At 28.1% G+C, this 6000-nt stretch overlaps 1 protein-coding gene across 6 annotated transcripts in view; it reads left to right on the plus strand.

Annotated features, from left to right (window-relative positions):
- The window catches only part of LOC145303403 (semaphorin-1A-like), a 538996-nt gene that overhangs the window by 503011 nt on the left and 29985 nt on the right, over positions 1–6000 (plus strand). The gene's annotated exons all lie outside the window — the stretch shown is intronic.

The raw sequence follows: 6000 nt of genomic DNA on the forward strand, positions 1-6000 counted from the left end.
ACAATTAGGTATTTTATGTCAGAGTTAAACGATCTTTCTCAAGTTAAGCGGTTTTACTAATGGATCATTGTTATCAAGACAGATTCTATTCGAGAATAACGATTTTAAAGACCGCCGGTAAGATGTTAACTCCCTTCGAACCGTGATTTGTTACCACCGTAAGATAGACACATACATTCTTAAAAGTAAATGTTTATCAAAAAGATGTCTCAACCAGTATTGTGTTTATATTAGACCTTAACACTCCTATCTTTAACAGTTAATAAGTTTATCGTGTTATCTAACGATCATAATTAAGATGACATTCAGTGTATTGCATGTCTAGCTTGACTATCGGATTAGCTGACCTTATTGACCTTTCAACACTTTCATCTTTCTTCAATTCAATTTCTGCTTTCTATTATGTATACAGAAATAACGGTTTCCACTTAAAGCAATGCACTTCAATAAAACTAATTGGGTCGTTTTAGCTTAATAACAATACAGAAAAAACATCTAAAGGATATCCACAAAACATATAATAGTTTTAATGTTAGTGGCATGTTCGTTGGTCCTACTAAAATGTCATATTTACAATATTTCAATAAATAATTTAACTCAAACATCGTGTACAAGCCAACCCATGCTTGCATTGCCCAGGACTCATTTACATTTTAATATATTCAATCGATACTCTAGAATAAAATCAATTGCAATTATATTTAGTCTTTGGGCTAAATAAGGAACTCTGACACTGAAGAATACTAAGCTGAGATGTTAATTGAAGATTACATTGACAAACAACATTAAAAATTGTAAATATAGATGAGAGCTGTTAGAATCCAAGTTCGGTTTTGCAGCTTCCGTATGATCTACGATTTATTTTCAAATCTGGCAGACATAAATTTACATTTTTAGATACATGTAACGGTTCTAAAGTTGTGAATGGCTAAGACCTACTTCATTGGGGTCATCGGCTCTTTCAGTTTCAGTTATATAATCAATTTAAATTGAATAATTGATTTCAATTAAAATATTGGTTCTAGTTAAATAATTTGCTTCAGTTAAATAATTTCCTTCAGTTAAATAATTGGTATTAGTGATAAAATTGACTTCAGTTAAATAATTGTTTTCAGTTAAAAATGAATTTCAATTAAATAATCGGCAATGTTGTGTAATACTCAACTGTAAGATAATAAATAGTTTCCAATGACGTCTCATTCATGCAGATAAGTGAATGTGCTTGAAATGCCACATCTGATTCTTAATCTTTGTCAAAATTTTTACACCATCAATGGTTAGTTATCATAACGGTTCGGGAGTTTTGTGCTCAGGCCTACTCCAGGTTAAATTTCTATCAGAGTAGAAGTCATAATAATGTCGAACGTAACCATTATTATTTAATGCACTGTTTACATTCCACGTTTTAATAATTAGCTAAGTAGTCTTGTTGCATTCATTTGGATTTGAACCCCGGACGTCAAATCGACTTGTAAGTTTTAAGCTAGTATCTCCGTTTTATGCAATAAAATTACACCAAGAAACTCGATTGCAGTATAGTTTTGACATATAGAAAAATTTAATTTACTGATTTTTTTTAGAAAAATTCTATGGAATTTAAAATTATACCAGAATACAAGTAATATATAATAAGTTTTTGAGTTTTTGAGATGAAGATTCGTCATTTGCATTGTTTGGACTCTCATGGGTTATTTCCGATTTTTGTTTGGACTCTCATGGGTTATTTCCGATTTTTTGTTTGGACTCTCATGGGTTATTTCCGATTTTTTGTTTGGACTCTCATGGGTTATTTCCGATTTTTGTTTGGACTCTCATGGGTTATTTCCGATTTTTGTTTGGACTCTCATGGGTTATTTCCGATTTTTTGTTTGGACTCTCATGGGTTATTTCCGATTTTTTGTTTGGACTCTCATGGGTTATTTCCAATTTTTGTTTGGACTCTCATGGGTTATTTCCGATTTTTCATGGATTTTTGATTTTCGTTTTCAACCTAACCAATATCGCCAATAGAAGAGGATCGGTTTTCACAACACTAAAACAATATTATAATTTATCATTATAATTGCGAGGAGGTAACTATATTGGAGTGAATAGTAAAAAATACCATTTAAATAATATGAAAAAAAAATGTTTTATAAGCTGGACAATTTCCCAAGAAAGCAATACTTTTGATCATTTATTATTCAAACGCCTCTTCACTTTTCATTCAGCTATAGTTATTTTCGTATTGCAGTTCTTTCTTTTTTATCTATTTATATTTTGAGTTATGTTAATTTAAAATAACGTTTCGTTTCTAAAGGAAGAATTAATAATTTCTTTTGCTAACTGCTCATTTATTTTAAACCGTTATAACTTTCTTCAGCTGAAATTTACTCACACAATTTGATCGGAATTCAGAAATGAACAAAATATAAAAATGCCCCCACCCTCCCCCAAAAATAGCATTATCAATTTTTTTTTAAATGCAGGAATGATGAAACTATCTTTTTATAAATACACATACATTTATTTTTAAATCTATGACTAATATGTATTACTAGACACACACATATTTCTATAATATATATGTGCATATATATATATATATTTATTTATTTTCAGTCCATATATATTTGTATATGTGTATGCATATACATATGTAAATATATATATATATATATATATACCCACACATATATATATATATATATACATATACGTATACACATACATGCATACATACATCAAAATAATACATACATACGTACATGTTTATATGCATATATTTGATATTCATCTCATTCGGAGGGGTTCCTTTTGATCATCGAATATAAAGAAACGAGCAGGTAATTTCTGTAATTTTGGCTCATTAAAATCGAAAAATAAATGTATATGTTCTATTAAAATATGACGGATATTGAGTAAGAGAAAAAATAGCAACAGTGCCAAAATTGATATAAAAGAATCCTTTCATATTGTCAAAGAACGCATAACTGTTTTTATATATAGTTATTATTTTATATTATCGTCGTTTATGTTTTCTTACTTTATGTAGAAACACAATATTTTTTAAAAGTATAATTATAGAAATAGATGTAATGTTCAATTAAAGCAAATCTTATTCGATGTACACATGCTTTACAATGAAATAAGATGGGATGAATCATTAGTTTTGTATCTTTATTTCTTAAGGGAAATAACATACGGTTAGTTTGAGTAAGAGTATATACACATAGACGTTTACTTTTGTTAGGTTTACCTGCCTTGCTATATTTAATCATTAGTGGTGAAATGCATAGTGCGCATACACTCTCTATCCTCGTATGAACAAATTTATGGACAATATTGGGTTGAGCGTTGAGTTTTACAACATAACAACCAGAGTAGATTTCCTATCTGTGAAAAACATAGTAATACGTTGTATCATATTCGCTTGTATATGTATGAGTTATGTAGGTAAGCAAATGGTCTGCCGGTAACACATAGATGTATCACTTTCAGGTAAGCGTACATTTATGAGAAGAGGTATATCCCTGGTAATTATACAAATTAAAAATGCAAGATTCGCCCTTTAGATTCCATCTTCTGCCATATGCATTATTAAGAAGTTGAATTATGATCGTTAGATTTCGTTATAATGAATGGTAGTAGAAAAGAGTGTCATGATTTGATACCGGAACTATGCATTTCCTAAATATATACATTGTGGGGCAGAAGTAAGAAGGGTTTCTAAGTAGTAATAGCAGTTTCAAAAACGCACGTTATTTCTCTACCACTCCCCGCTCTATATCCCTTACTTTCTTCTCTCTCTCCCTCTCTGTATAAACACATAAACCCACCTACACACACACACGCGCACACACATACTTTTATATCTATCTATCTATCTATCTATCTATATATATATATATATATATATACACACAACGTTAAAATATTTCAGTGTGACAATAAATACATTGTAGGAGGTTATTATGATTGCTAAATGATAGGACAAATATATGTTATTAATATGAATAACTTTACATGGTCGTCACATTTGGCACGATAAAGTGTTGGACAAATATGTCGCGTAAAATCAAGTCCTTCTCAGGCGACTTAAAAAATGGTTGCTTTTAACAGAGGTAGCTGCAAAGTTTTATAGACTACAGCATTATTTAAAATAATATATATATATATATATATATATATATATATATGCATATATATATATATAAGCATGTATTGATGAATAAATCCCTATCCATTATCTCTTTATTCTGTCGATATATATATATATATATATATATATATATATATATATATATATATATATATACAAATACATTGTCTATTAAGTATAGTGCTCATTTTATTGATTTTACAATTAGCTGTGAATTCAGGTTATTAGTGAGCGTTTAAAGCCTTACAATTACAATCTAAAGCGGGATATTACAAATTATACCCAAACGAAACATTCAGAATTTTACGGATTTGATCAATGGTTAACAACGTGGAGCAAGTGTTAATGACCTATTATAGCATATTTTATTTACGTAACAAAAAATTATTCATAAAATGCTATCTAGCCCTGTATAAGTGTAAATACCAATCTGTAAACCTGTGTTCAACATTGATATGTCGCAATTAGAGTCCTTTCTCTTTTTGTTTGTCTGTTTTTTTATCTCCTCGTCTGTGTGCATATACATACATATATATATATATATATATATATATATATATATATATGTGCGTGTGTGTGCCTGTGTGTACGCACGTGTATGTGATTGTGTGTAACTCTCATTTTCATATTTTGTTCTTTATTCCTTTGCATTCTCCGAACGTTGGTTTGGCAAAGGGGGAAGGGTTGTTCTTTTACGGGTCAGAAACATTCTTTCTAACAATTCTTAATTTGCTTAACATTTGCTTAAGATAATTACATGAAAGTGTTTCATGTCCTGTCTGAAATAATTCTATAAAAAATATATATAAAATACCAAATGTAAACATCATGAACCGACCTAAGTTGCATGTCTAACAAAATTAAAAAAAAAAACGGATAAGCAAATAAAAATAAGACCACGTACTATTTCAATATTGTCACTTTGATCTAAGATTCAATTTCATTTTATTGGAATCGATTTCGTTTTAAACATTGTGGTTTTCAGAACTTGATGTAGTGCTTCTAGTTATGGCAGGAGAAATATTAGCAATTTTTCTCATTATAAATTAGTTCTAATATTTTTTTAATAATAGTAACTATTTCAACAGTTACTATTTCGGTCGAATTTGGACAAAAATGTGTTGAATTAAATATGTATCGATTATAATAATATAAATCCTTTATACCATGCTACTGAGAAATAAGTATTTCCCATCTATCTATCTATATATTTATCTATCAACTTATATAGCTATCTATATCTCTCTATGTGTATATATCTCTATATTTAAGGACACTTTATATATATATATATATATATATATATACACATATATATAGAGAGAGAGATAGACACACATATATGTATATATATAGAGAGAGAGAAATAGATACATATGTATGTATATATATGTATGAAGACTTAAATAAAGATATATAGATATATGAGGAAACCTAAACAATTCGTTATTGATTAAAAAAAATCATTTTTTCAGAGAAAAAATACTCGTAGCTTTAAAATGATCACTAAATATTCAATTTATTAAACGTGTTTAATTACTGTGTTTCTATTCATTGGTTATCTATATAGGAATAAAACATCAATATAGTTTGTATCTATTTGGGTGAATTCATAATTTACTAATAAATAATGAAATATATCATAATGATTAAAAAAACTGTGTCAAGTGTATATATATATATATATATATATATATATATATATGTATATATATCGTAAAACCTAAAAACGTTAAAATAATTAATTTACATTATTATTATTATTATCATTAATATTTCTATTATTAACACAAGATTAGGTGCTCTGTAAATGAAAATGAGTATATTATACATGTATTTATTTTAACACGATATATGCA

Source organism: Euprymna scolopes, chromosome 19, assembly GCF_053919585.1.
Source record: "Euprymna scolopes isolate OS-2025 chromosome 19, ASM5391958v1, whole genome shotgun sequence".
NCBI classification, from domain to species: Eukaryota; Metazoa; Mollusca; class Cephalopoda; order Sepiida; family Sepiolidae; genus Euprymna; species Euprymna scolopes.